This window comes from Eumetopias jubatus, unplaced genomic scaffold (genome assembly GCF_037043125.1).
Source record: "Eumetopias jubatus isolate StellerSeaLion01/CBP00866 unplaced genomic scaffold, mEumJub1_p1.0 scaffold_6, whole genome shotgun sequence".
NCBI lineage: Eukaryota > Metazoa > Chordata > Mammalia > Carnivora > Otariidae > Eumetopias > Eumetopias jubatus.
This window is the reverse complement of record NW_028274812.1, coordinates 111,764,124-111,779,069: the sequence shown is the minus strand read 5'-3', so window position 1 is coordinate 111,779,069 and position 14,946 is coordinate 111,764,124.

Genomic DNA, 14,946 nt, shown 5'->3' with positions numbered 1-14,946 from the left:
AGCTCTAAGATTATAATTAGAAAAAGCCTGATCTTGTCGTGCATCAAGGATAGGCAGAGCATGCTATGAATTCTCCCACAGTTACCTCTTAATTACCTGCACAGTTTGGGCAAGCATTGCTAATTCCAAAGGAAAAGATGAATCAAACTGAATCTGGCTGGTCCTCATATGCGACATGAATATCTTTCTCTATCTCTGCCTCTCCCCCACCCACACAAACATCTATAATAGAAGGGAGACCCCCATGGACCCATGGAGAAGCTACATGCTGGAGCAATTCACTGGTAATTGAGAGCTGACCAGGTATTTTAATTAATCATTAGCAATGAACACAAGCTGAATATGACCTGAACGCCTGGTTAACGACTGAGACTCTCCCAGCCTCCAACACACTCCCTCCCACCACCAAAAATCTAAGAAAACACCTCTGCCCTCCATTCTGAATCTCCTCATGGCTGTTGCATTTTCTCTGTGTTTCTGTCTCTCCTTCTCTCCCTGTCTCAGCATCACTGCCTCAAAGTCCCTGGATCTGCATACATCTCTGGGAGTCCACCACCCTGTCACTGTCCAGCTCTCTGGAGCTCCCTCTCCTCCTCCCCTGCTGCCTCCCACCAATCACAACAAATTGACACAGAGTGGAGGCCCTGTCAGGAACATTATCTGCCTGTTCAGACCAAAGGGGTTTTCTTTGTGCATCTCACTGTGATTCATCTTCAGAAGGGATCGATTCCTGGGCATCCATCTCTGCGTCTGCAGAAAAACTCTGTGAAGTGGCTGCTTCCCCACTTTGCCCGGACCTCTGGCTCTCAGTGGGCAGCAAGAGCTCTGCTGTTCGCTGGCTTCCACCCCTCCAGGAGGAAAATCAGCCAGGGATGGGAGGAGGCACTGACACCCCCCAGTGTGCTAAAGGCATCTCCTTGGAGGAAACGGTGCCAGGTCGATGGACCCTGGGATGAGAACCCCAGCCAGTGCCCAGCCCCCTTGGCCCACTCCGAGGGTGCGACTCCCATCCTGTGTGCTCAACATCCTGATTATTTATGGAGTTGTAAAGTGTCCTTCAAGCGGCTCATTCTTCTCAACAAGCTGAAAGGCCAGTGAGGGAACACGCCAGCCCAAACCCGGCTGCTCAGGGAGAAGTTGGAAGGGGAGGGATGCTGGGAGAGACCCCGTCATCCTCCTCTGGCTCAACTCGCCTTCCAGGCTGACCTTGAAGAATGGACACTGGCTTGGATTTCCTGTGTGTGTCCAGCTCTGAGAGCAGGGAGCAAGGGAAAGCGAGCTCCAGGAGAGGTGATCTGGAGCAGGTCCAGGGTCTAAGCAAAGACAGAGGGAGATGTTAGCTGGCCTCACCACTGTCTCACCTCCCTGGAGGTCCTCTGCAAATGTCCCCACCTTTCCAATTTGGGAAAGCACAGTTGGACCTCAGAGCCTCATCTGAACAGGGTGGCAACAACATGTCATAGACATCCATCCCCGCTGTGACCAGATCTTCTTTAAGGTCTCTATCACCCCCTCCTCCCTTAGGTGGGGTGGCAGTGGTCTCCCTGCGCTGCTAGGCAGACTGGGAACAGCCTCAACACACCCCATTCCTAGGCCTGGGTAAGCAGAAGAGATCACTGGTCAAGCCATTGGGACAGGGCTGAAGCTCTCTGGAGGCTCCTGTGGCTGAGGTCAAAGGTGAGGCCATGGGGTTCCCCCTGGGCCACGTCAAGGATGATAGGGAGCTCCTAAGTGTTTCTGATGATGAGGTTGCTCTGAGATTCTCTGATCTGAGTTGGGGTAATGCTGGACTTCAGGAATAGGTTTCTCAGAAGCATGGCATACTGACATCTGGGTCAGATCAATTATATTCTTGACCATGTCTTTTGTACAAGAATATATCACTGAATTCATCAAAGATTCAAATGGAAATGGACTGGAGATAGTCAAGAGATAAGTCCCGAGAGGCCTGGAATGTGAGCTGACCGGTGAATAACACAACACGCAGCATCCTAGGAGAGGGATAACTTTGTTCCTGGCATTAGTGATTAAAAGGTGGGTAATAGGGAAACGGAGTCCCCCATATGCTGCAATGGTGGATACACCAGGCTTGGAGTGTAGCATGGCTGTTCTGCCCATGATCTTTGGCATCAGATGGCTTGGATTTGAATCCTGGCTAAAGAACCAACAAGTTGTGATAACCTAGGGAGCTCACTTAACCTCTCTGTGCCTCAGTTTTCTTAACTGTAAAATGGGACTAGTAATAGCAACCTACCTCCTAGGTTAGCTGTGAACATGTAATGAGATAATAGAGCAGTGCTTGGCATATAGTGACTAGTATGTAAGTACGATTTATTATTTTTACAGGGCTTGAATTTTATTTCCACCTGATTCCAAGTCCACCCCTTGAACCAGGAACTCAGTTTCTTCAGGTTTTGGTTTCTTGTATAAACATATTCCTATGTCATAGAGTTGTTGTGGGGATTCAATGTAATAATACACATGGACACATTTACTAAAACCATACACGACTATGCAAACATGACCTTCTCTCGGGGATCACCAAGAGAGGGCTAGCACTCATAGATGAAGAAGAAAGGGAAGAGAGCTGCACCATGTCTAGATCATCAGGAGGTAACAGGCCCACCACCTGAGGCAATCCAGGAAGGCTTCATGCAAGAGGAGAGTTGCATGAACTTGTCTCACAGCACTCTGAGAAGAGGTGACTCACTCTAGGAAACCTGTTTGCCAAGGGCTTCTGCAAAGTGACACCAAATGCCACAGGCTCTGCAATGAGAAGCAGAAATTTTAAACCAGGGTGCTGTCCCCCTGGGTCTGGCAAAGGTAAATCTTCTTGTTCCCACTTCCAGATGAGAAAAACTGAAGCACTGAGAAATTAAGTCCCCTGCCCAGGATTACACAGCCCACTCAAACTATACTCTGTGCCCTTCACCACAACAGCACACCACAAACATTACATTGTACCTGCCTGGAATCTGGCTTCTCTGCGAGGGTACCCATGTCTCCTATCTTAGGGAGACTCAGGAGTAGGGTTGGAGTTCAGAGCATCATTTGGGCAAGGTGGCTATAACACATCAAAGGCATCAGACCCCTTTCCACCCCCACCCTCAGCTGCCTGTCTATCATTTCAAGACCAGCTCTCCTGGCTACCTCAGAAGCAGATGCTGACTTCTTGAGGTACACCCTGCTGTTCATGGCTACCCAGCAGCTGTTATCTTCTCCTCCTTTCTACTTTGGATGGGACTGTGTCAAGCCCCAGGGGATGAAATCTGTTTGGTCTAACTCAGCTAGGATAATCCCATTCCATCTTGCCAGTGATTGGTCTAGGAGTGGGCAGGTAATCCTGCTCTGGCCAATGAGACCATGAGGAAGCCTGCTAGGGGTGGGACACTGGGAAATATATTTCTGCTGAGGAGGCATGCCCCTCCCCATCTGGCTGCTTGGGAGCTGGGCAGCCATCCTGCAATATTAATGGCCAGCATGGCTGCCCGGTAGGTGGACGGACAGTAAAAGCCTGGGCTTTGATAATATCATTGAGCTGCCCCCAAATCTCATGTGGACCTCTGGTTATGCGACTTAAATAAACCCTTATAAGTGAAACCACTTTGGTCAGATATTTTATTACTTGCTGTCTAAAAAAATTCACCAAATCAGTTCTCATTGCTTTATTTCTTCCTAAGACCCAGTAAGGCAGGGGATCCAATCAGCACTGAAGTAACCATGTTCCCACATTTAGGAAGGCCACCTTGGTAATACCTGAGGAATGAAAGCATTCTTTGGGCCAGGTCTCAATGACCAACACACAATTAACTATGACTCATTTCAAATCAAAGTGTATTCACTATCTAACCCTAAATACAATCACATGACTTCTCCTTTTCCAGGGAGACAAAATTCTAATAATATCTTATAGAAAACTCCCCCACAGACAGGTTGACACTTGCTTTCTTTTCTCTAGTTCCAAGTGGGGATGATTAACAGATGGAACTTTAAGAAACTTGGTCTGCAGGGCCCTGGTAGGTGTTGGGATGTGTGGAAGGGATAGAACTTTATACCCAGGAGGCTGCATAGAATAGGAGCCAATTCCTCCCTGGGAAGGGGGCAGGCTCCAACAGCCTGACAGTCGGGACAGGGTGGAATGCTGTTCAGGGGTTCCCAGACTGACAGGTATGGGTTTTGAATTCCTAAACCACATTAGCTGTGTGACCCCCGGCACTGTGCTTCTCCGTGCTTCAGCACACTCAAGGGTAAAATGGGAACAGTGATACCACCTGGATTGGCTGTGACAATGGAAGCTTGGAGGAGGAGTTAAGGAAGTCACAGCTATGGCTGGTGCTTGGCATGGTCCAGGCTTCTGGGAAGGTGATCTCCAGCAGCAGAACTCTGCAAATTCCCCAGCAGGGAGACAGTGGCTGCCCAGGACACCTTGAAGGGTGGGGGCGGAGGGGTGGGTTCTGTCCACGGAGGCATCCAGGCTGAGCACTGGCAGTTCTAAATGGCACTTGCCACTGGGAGAACCACTGTGTTCTTTTGGGGGACAGACTCTGGAGTGGAGCTGAGTCCACCCCTGTCTTGTTCAGATGGCAAGAGGAAGCTCCGCATTCTGTGGGCTTGGGACTCTAGAAGATCAGGACGGAAATGTCTCAAGGCAACATGGTGTGGCAAGGTTGTGCCGGGGAGCCAAAGATACTAAGATTTTTATGTCGGCTCTGCCCTTGACCAGCTGTGCTGCCTTGGGCAATGTGCTTAATGGGCACATGCCACAGTTTCCCCACTGAAAATGGAACTCACATAAAATAAAATAATAATAAAAAAAGAAAGTTGGGACCCACAGCCCCTCCATCACAGCAGTGTGTGGGACTGGGTGCAGTTGCCAGGGCTTCTCTCACTGACTGCAGTTTGCATCCCAGGCCTGGGCCACCCTGTGCAGGTGCGCAGCATATGCGGGAAAGAAGAGAATGTTCTGAGTAGAGGAGTGAGCAAAGCGGCTCATTTTCAAGTCCAATTCCCACTTTAATTGAGTTTTGCCGAAAAGCCCAATGCAAGCACTTTTCCTGCCATTTCACCAGATTTGATTCTCCCTGATAACAAAAATTCAAGGGGCCACAGAAGATGGATTACTGCTATTGGTAGTGAGGCAAGAAGGGGTGGGTGAACAGCGGGCCTGGGGGCAGCAGAAGGGGCTCCCTAGGAACTAGGGCCCCTCTCAACGAGTCTCTCCCCACCACCCACCTGCTCACACGCAACCTGTCTGGCACCCCAGCTGACAGGATAAATGTAACCCTCAACCTCGGGGCCACCCTGGCGGAGGAGGCAAGACGAAGCCCACATCACACATCTGTCTGTGTGACACACCCTTGGATGCTGTCCTCACAAGGATCCTTTTTTTTTTTAAGATTTTATTTATTCATTAAGGACAGAGAGAGAGAGAGAGAGAGAGGCAGAGGGAGAAGCAGGCTCCCAAGGAGCAGGGAGCCCAACGCAGGACTTGATCCCCGGACCCTGGGATCATGACCTGAGCTGAAGGCAGACGCTTAACCACCTGAGCCACCCAGGCGCCCCCTCACAAGGATCCTTAAGTAGGGTCCGTTTACCAGGTAACCTGGTAGATAGCAGGACACTGATGGGCTGGGACCCTGGACCGGTGAGCTCCAGTGAGGGAGGGACACAGAATGGCACCACCTGGGGCACGGGTCAGGTTGCCAGGCGTTTGCACCAGGCTTGATGGAGTGAGGCTCCCAGACACGGAAGAACTTTACAGGCTCAGTTTCGAAGAGGATGGGCCCCACCTTCCTTGCCAGCCAAGAAGCCACAGGGAAAGGTCTCTCCCGCACCACGCGTCCCCTATGCCTCGCATCCCACACACTTCAGCCGGGCAGGGAAATCCGGCCTGTTGTAGTTAGCGCCAGTCAGCAACAAAGCAAACTGAAAACCAAACAGGAGTGAAAGGATCCAGACGCCTCACAGACAATCATGGCCATCTTTTGCAAGAAACCCCAGTCATTTTCCCTAAACGGAAGATTCTTATCTGAAAAAAAAAAAAAAAAAAACTTACCTGCAACTTGAAAACAAATCAAGTGAAGAAATAAAGCCTCCAATAGGACTGCAGAGAAATCCTGGATAAATACACACCTTAGGTTCTCTTTTGAGCTCATATCTTTTTAAAATAAAATAGTTTGGACATAAAATATATAACTAATAACACAGTGAACATCAGGTAACCAGTAACTGGTTTATGAAGGTAAATATTATAGTTTCAGCTGAAGTCCTTATGGTAAACATGACCCGGTCCTGATCCTGCCCCTGGGCCGGGGCCTCCACACTCCTGAACCTGGCATGTGTCATGCCCACTCCCATGTGTGGGATTCTGTGCCCTTCAGTCACGTATCCATAAATAACACATAGCACTGGCTTATATGGTCTCATGATTTATACAAACGGCATAGTAATGGAATCCTTCTAAAACTTGCTTTTCTTTATGAAATGTTACATGCTTGAGATTTATCCATGCTGATCCATGCAGTTCTGGTTCAGTCATTTTTTTCCGCTACGTAGTTGGACATTTTGGTTTTCTCCAATTGTTGCCGTTGCAGGCAGGGGTGCAATGAGCATCTGAGCTCATATTTCCTTGTACGCACATGAGACAGAGCTCAGGGACATAGCCCGGAGGGGACTGGTTGGGTAAGTATGCACCCAGTCACTTCTGCAAGGCGGAGTCGACAACCTTCAAGGTCTACATGGCTGGGGGGACACTTTGCCCAGGGGCAGTGGTATCCACACTAACAAGGTCAGACTGTGGTCAAGGTATCCAAAAGCTTTATCCCAGGGAAAGGGTAGACAAAAAAGGGTGGTGTGGGGCAGGGGGGAGAGTAAGAGTATACATGGCTGTGCGTGTGCATATGTGTGTGTGTGTGTGTGTGTGTGTGTGTGTGTGTGTGTGTAATATTCACAGGAGCAATGTTCTTGTCTGTCTTTCTGGCCAATGCACCCCGGAACCTAGAATAGTGCCTGACCTCAGTGTTCAATCAGTAAATATTTACTGGTGAAAATATACCATGCACGAATATATCTATGTGTAGTTGAGCATGTGGGCTGTTCACAGTGTGCATCTCCGGTCACGGAGGGCATGACAGCTGGCACTTGTGGCTGGGAGAAGGGACACGGCCTGCACTCCCAGCCCCTCAGTGCAAATGGCACAGCAGACCACTGAGTCACGAAGAAAAGCTAAAAGGTCTGAAACATGAAACAGAGCGTGTACATCGTCTGCACTTCTGGGAAAGGATCTAAGATGATAATTGGTAATCAGGCAAGAGGACAAAGCCAAAAGAAAACTCAGAGGACAGCATTTGGTCATCTTCCCCATAATAGCAAACTTCCTCCTCAGCAAGTTTAAAGAACCAGCAAACTTGAAGCCAAAGAATGAACAAATGGAAACAAAAGGAAATTAAACAATGAATCAGACAAGACAGAGAAATACAGACAGTGACAAATGATGCACAGCAGTCAAGCCTTGAGTAACCACTGCCTGACTGGAAGGACTCTCAGACACCTGGCAGTTTGTTGCCCTCGACCTTAGCCCTTAGCCCTTGCCTTCTCAGGCCACAGCAGTTTGGGGGACAGCCAAAGTAGAGGTAATAATCTCAGTGGTTTCTGGGTTTGTGTCCCCATGGTAAGAATAAGGCAGGCAGGCAGGGATTCCTTCAGGAAGGATGATGAGGTCTGTAAGCACGAAGTGAGTGGTGATGGGGGTTGGGTGGCAAGGGTACATATATGACCCGGGAATCTAGGTGAGCAGGCAAGCTGACGGTTGGTATCAGCGGGTCTGACTGGCAGCCCAGTAAGGATAAGGCTCAGCCCACCAGCAGGAGTGAAAAAGTAGACTTCTGGTCGCTGGCCAGTTCCTAGCAAGAGCAAGGCAAGTGCTAATAGAAGGAAGGATGAAGGACCTGGAGCCAGAGGTCCAGGGCCAGATTCTGGGTGCCCTTGGGCAACTTGCTGGTTCTCTCCATACCTTAATTTGGCCATCTGTAAAACAGGAATGATGGTCATAGTGCCCACAGTGCCCACAATGGGCCATGCATTGCTCTAAGAGCTGTCTACACATCATGCAGGCAGGGTCCTCTAGCTCGGCCTATTTTCCAGAGAGATGCTCCTGTAACTGTTGTGAGGAGCTCGAGTGTATAACCAGCTATGGTTGGATTGTGGCTACCATAGTGGGACTGAAGTGCCGGGTGTGTTGGCCAGACAGGGCCTTAGCACAAGTAGGGGTCCGGGCATCTCTCATATCCAGGGCTCGGGAAGGACCAATACCTGGTCTCAGACCCAAGGCAAAACCTGCTTTTGAGACCTGGAGCTCATCTATTTATCAATCCAGCATCATCTCCCCAAGGTCCTCCCGTGGGTCAGCCACTGTCCTGATCACTAGATGTGTGTCTTCTCCTGCGCTGTTCCAGGCACCTGAAAGCAGCTATGACTCCCCATTCTAGGACAGATGCCACCTGCCCTAGATGGCTCAGTGGAAGAGCTGGGATTCCAACCACAACCATGCCTTCCACTCAATCCTCAGTTTCTCTCCCTGGTCCCACCTACTCCTCTTCCATTTTATCTGCCTGCACTTATTGATACTTCAACCTCAAGCCCTGCCTGCCTCCAGCCCCACCCCTGTCCCACTGCCCAAAGTCCCCACTGTGCTGGAACAAACCTGCAACCCTCACAAGCAGTTACACCGTAGGACCACCCGCCCCCCGGCCCTGTGCTTCACACTGTCTTAAATGTTTAGAGGATCTGAAAGAGTTGAGGTGTTTTTAAACACCTTTAAAGAAGAATTAATTTGCTCTCATAAAAACCAACCCTCTCTCCTAAGGTAATAGGGCAGCCCGTGCTTGGCATGCAAATTGCCCTGCTTGGCATCTCACCATGGTCAGATTGGCATAACAACCAAGAGAAGGAGCTCCACAGATAGACACACAGCCACACAACACCTGTAAGAAAATGCACGCCAAGACACGCATGCAGCAGCAGACACAGCACACACCCCACATATGGATAACAAACACACACCTAGCACACAGAAGGAGGGCTCACAGCACGTCCTTGGCCCCTCTGCACCCACCAATTCCACATGCAGAGACCGGGAGAGGTGCCTTTCTGTCATCTCTGCCCATTGGATGAAGGATGTGGACTACAGCTGTGGGGTGGCGGCCATCCCTCTGGTCGAGAAGTCTCTGCACCCCCTGACCTGTGCTGGCCCTGGTGCCAGAGGTGGGGTGGAAACATGAGAGAGGGAGGAATCTAAAACACAGATGCCTGAACTCCCAGCTGCAGCCCAGAGCTTCAGTTAATCTCTGACCCTGGTGATCAGATCTATTTATTTCCAGCAGAATAAATAATCAATCATTATTGATTTTCTAAAGAAAACACTCCTTTGGGCACTCTGACACAAGAAGCAAGTGCTAGGATCTGGAGTCCTGGAAAAGGAGACGTGTGAGTCCCTGCCTCTGAGCTGGCACCTGCATGGTCCCCTCTTCCCTCCCCAGACACCATTGCAGGACCAGGGAATCGGAACCATGGGACCTTCGCCCGCACACCGGGAGCCCCCAGCCCCTGCCACCCTTACCCAAGAAAGAACCAACAGCATCTGGACCTTGTGTGGTGAGGGATCTAGATCACTGTTTTGCAACCTTTTTCTTCACTATCGTCCTGGAGCAATATGGCAGAAAAACCATAATCAACACCGCAGATTTACCCTGTATCTGTGGGGGCCACACACCATCGTAACAGCTCAGATGAGTCCTCCCCCTGCCCCTGAAGAGCCAGTTTGTGCACCCCCTGAGGACAATATTGCCCTGGTTGAAGCACTCCTGATCTGATCCATGGATCCCAGGAGAGAAAGCCCCTAGCCCAGGCCAGGGGAGGCCAGAGGGGCCTGCTCTTCCATGAGAGGAGCTGGGGCATGGGGAACTAAGTGCAAGTGGAGAGCAGCATTGAATATAGCAAGAATTATCAGGTCCCCAGAGGTTTATTAAAGGGAGGAATCCAAGCCCACATTCCCGGGCTCCAACAAACTAAGGAAATTTCAGCAGTACAGACGGATGCAACCGGGAAGCACTTCCTGGCACCACAGTGCAGATAAGCACCTTGGGGGCCAAGGTGATTACTAGTTTATTGATTGGCTGAGAGTAAGAGGAAAGCATCCATCAAGGAGGTGGATGTAAGGGGAGGGGTGGCAGGAGAGGGCCCAGGCAGCCAGCACAACCTCTGGCACCTATGCTGATGAGCTCCGGGATCCCGGACTGGACCCCAAAGCACATCTCCCAGCCTCGGTTTTCTCACCTGCAGGGTGGGGCGAAGCCCATCTTAGAGCCTGGCTGTGAGGAGGGTGCTGTAGAATGCTTAGCACCACGCCTGTGCATTGTCAACCAAAAGTAGCTCCTGTGTGGGTTTTCTTTGATTCTCCCCCCAGGTTCATTCTCCAGCCTTCTCTATCCTGCTCCATCTTCTCCCACAGCATCTTCAAGACACCAGATGTTGGTCAGGGGTTCCCACGAGGGTGTGCACCCCAGCCCGCTGTGCACAGCCCTGACCCCAGGGCACAAGATAAAGCACCAAGAGAGCTATGCTTTATGGCAAACTGACTATGTGCCAGGCATCGTGTGAGACATGGGGTACAAGGCTGCTTCATTTAACATTGTTCCCATATCTACAAACCACCTTGAAACAGTGGCCTGAAACTCTTACAGTTATTTGCCCTTCTCGTGAATCTGGGGTTTGATGGGGATCAACTGGGTAGCACTTACTCAGGGTTTTGTCCACAGCGAGTGATAAAGTCAGATGGAGTCATCTTAGAAGCTCCTCATTCACACCTCTGGAGGTCAATGTTGGCTGTCATCACACCTCAGCTGAGGCTGATGGAGGGGATGCCCACATGTGGTCTCTTCATGTGCCTTCACTTCCCCACAGCATGCTTGGTGTCTGGGTTCCACAAGCAAGTGATGGGAAAGCAAAGAGAGAGAGTCAGGTGGAAGGTGCTTTGCTTTTTATGACCTCCCGTGGGAAGTCACCACCACTTCTGCCACATCCATGTCATTTCACTAGAAGCAGGTCATGGAGGTCAGTTCACAGTCAAGGGGAGAAAGTGAGACTTGAACAGAGGAGTGCCAGAGTTTACAGATGTGCTTTCAGGTCACAATTGTCCTAACAATCCTGCAAGCTAAGCATTCATATGCTCAGTATGCAGAAGAGGAAATCAAGGTGTCCTGGAGGAAGTGCCCAGGGATGGATCCAGGAGGCACTGACAAGAGGAACTGGAAAAAATCAGCTCACTGACCTGAGGAAGTATCAGGTGCTCCCCTGTATCCACTAAGACCAAGAACACAACCAGCTCCTCCTCTGTGGGGATTGAGGGGGATGCTGGGCTGGGAAACCTGTGGAGCTGGACTCCTCATTACACGGAAGAGGCTGCCCTTTGGTCCTCCACGCAGAGTCTGGGCCCTGAGGATGAGTCAGAACAGCAAAGCTCTCCAAGTCACCCCAGAGCAGTTAATGAAGACGAGTCCTCGCTCCCTTGCCTCCCACCCGCCCAACCAGGAAACTGAGTAGTGTGCTCACCAGAGACCTGCTGTGGTCTCAGAATTGACTTCTATGTTTTCCCTATGCTCATTTGTTCCATGATGGTCTCTCTGGGCCTCAGTTTCCTCATTTGTAAAAATGAAGATAATAACAGTAGCTACATTATGGATTGCTCAAGGGTTAAAGGAGTTAATTAGAATGGTTCCTGGCATATGGTAAATGCTCAAGAAATGTTACATGTTATCACCTAATAATTATATGATTATATTATATGATGAATTATCCCATTTCCATAGGTAGAGGTTGGTTACTCTGTTTAAACCCTTTCAAAAGTATGTGTGCAATTTGGGGGGATAATAGTGATGACAATGGTCATGATGTAAGGAGTGGCTTCAGCAGGGAGGATGGTTAGTTTCCATAGCAATGCTGCTGCTGCTGGTGATAATGATGGTGTTGATAATGATGCTGATGCTGATGCTGATGATGCTGATGCTGCTGCTCCTGCTGATGGTGAGGATGATGGTAATAATGGTGATGATGGTGATGATGGTGACGATAGTGATGGTGATGACGTTGGTAATGGTGACGGTAATGGTGATGAGAGTGATGATAATGGTGATGATGATGATGATGGTGATGATGGCGATGATGACGGTGATGATAGTGATGGTGATGACAGTGATGATAATGCTGATGATGATGGTGATGGTGATGAGTGTGATGATAATGGTGATGATGGTGATGAAGATGATGGTGATGATAGTGATGTGATGACGTTGGTAATAATGGTGATGGTGATGAGAGTGATGATAATGGTGATGATGGTGATGATGGTAATAATGGTGATGGTGATGGTGATGAGAGTGATGATAATGGTGATGATAGTGATAGTAATGATGATGATAGTGATGATAATGGTAAAGATGATGATGATGGTGATGGTGATAATAATGGTGGTTATGATGTAAGGAATGATGAAGACTCTTTGTGGTGATGATTGATACCCAGCCAGGTAGATTTGAGAGTCTTGTGCTTCCATTCCAGTTCCTGTTATCTTGGTGAGACCCTGAGGACACACTCCATATCTCTTTCCTCTCAGTATTTCCTCCACACCCCATGTCCTGTGCTAAGACTGATAACCAGCACATGGTCAGTGCACAATGCATGTTTGCTGGATGCATGCCAGACTTAACTCCAGATGGGTCATTCTCAGAGCCTCATAACCACAAGAAAAGAAATGCCACTCTTTCTTCTAGTAGCTGCTTCTATACCTCTCATGACTCAGTTAAGAGATCCTGATTTTTTTACCTGAATCACTCTCACTGCAATTAAAGGTACTTCCCCACTCCTGTTCCACAGTGGGAACACATTGGTGACACCCCACCTTTTTCTGGAGCCCCATGCTGGTGCAGGAACTGACTTAAGGCATCACTCCTGCCCTGCCAAGCTGAGGCTGAGAGTGCTGGAAGCACTGCCTAAATATTGACTGCTGGTGACTGACAGATGCTTGTGGAGAAAAGAGAAGTCCTGCTCCTGCAAGAGATCAAGAAAGAAATAACCCCAAAAAGTCTGCTGGAGCCACACTTCCAGGCAACCAAATCACTCTGGTAGAGACTATCCTACCTGAGAGCAAACCCTTCTCCAAAGCAGCCATGTCCTTTCACTGGGCAGTCTCCAAGTGACCAGATCCCATATCCCCCTCCCAGTCCCACCACAAAGAGCAGACTGGGTCAACCAGTTCTCACAATGAAGGTAAACTGGGGCCAAGATGCTAGCTGTTACTTAAAATCCACTCTCTTGTTTCCTCATTCTACTAGTACTTTTTAAAATCAGGCACATAATTATCTTAAGTCTAGAATAACAATTTTTCCTGACTTTCATTACAACTAAGTTGGACTATATGACTGAGTTTTGGCCAATGGGATATGAGAAGAAATAAAGTGTGCAACTTCTGGTAACTGTCATCAAAAGGAAGGAAATGGGGATGCCTGGGTGGGTCAGTCAGTTAAGCATCTGCCTTCAGCTCAGGTCATGATCCCAGGGTCCTGGGATCGAGTCCCGCATCAGGCTCCTTACTCTGCAGGGAGCCTGCTTCTCCCTCTGCCTGCTGCTCCCCCTGCTTGTGCTCTCTCTCTCTCTCTCTTTGTCAAATAAGTAAATAAAATCTTTTTAAAAAAGGAAGTAAACGATCTTCTGCCCTTCCTTTGCCCTGCTGGTTGGAATGCAGACATAATGGATGGGGATCCAGCAGCCATCATGGATCATGAGATAATGTTGGAATAGAGGCCACGAATGGTAGAGGAGCAGGATAGAAGGATCTTGGATGCCGTGTAACACTTTAGTAGTCTAGGATTGACTGACTACTTCTGAATTTCTTAGAAGTGAGAGAGAAATAAACTGTTATTTAAGCCACTATTATTTGTTTATTTGTTTGTTTTCTGTTACTACTGGATAAATTTAATTCTAAATGACACTGGACCACTAGCAAGTCTGTGGTCGAGTAGACTACGAGTCTGGTGTCCAAAGCCCCAGCCCCAGCGGGCCAAACTCCAGAGTCTCTGGAAGTTTTTGGCTGGAAAAAAACAGTTTTTCTGTTCTACAAACAAACAAAAATAAAAAATCCCAAACCATTTCCACTGTGTCCAAATCCAGGCAGTGGTGGGAGCAGGTGGACAAAACTGCATGTGTGATGTCGGGGTGAATATGGCCCACCTCCCTCCCCACTCTGGACCCTCACCTCCAAAATGCCTGTGACAGGGACAGACACCACGGCACAGCAGGAACAGCTCTATCCTAGTTCCAGGCGAGGAATTCCTCCTCACAGAGGTTGTCAGTTGTCATTCTTTCATTTTGGCATCCCTGGAGCTAGCGAAGAGCCTAGTATGTGGAAGAGGTTAAACAAGCAAACAACAACAAAGCAACGCCCCCACAGCTGAATGACTGAATGAATGAAATGGTGAGACTCCAGGGCCTTGTGTGATAAGCCCCAGATGAATGGCACATTCCCAAAAGCTCACCTTCCCCTCCCAGTCTCCCGTCCTTAGGAATCACCAAACACTCCTGAATGGGGCACTAGAGGCCTGTTGGTCCCAATTCCCATCCTTCCCTCTACTCTGTGTTCCCCTCCTGGGTTGAGGAAAGAGCCCAGAAGTAAAGAAAAATTCCCACATGGCCACAGTGACCCCTGGATGGAGCCCCACTGCTTGGGGCCCCTGTGGGCCCTAGAGAACTAAGGCCTGATGCCCCATGCTGGTGCCCCAGTGACCAATGGGAAATTGCTCCACTATTAGGGCCCATGATTTGTCTCTACAAGAAGCAAGATTAACTAGAAAGGCTAATTAATCAGAGAAATGTGCAGCTTCTCTGTTATTTGTAATT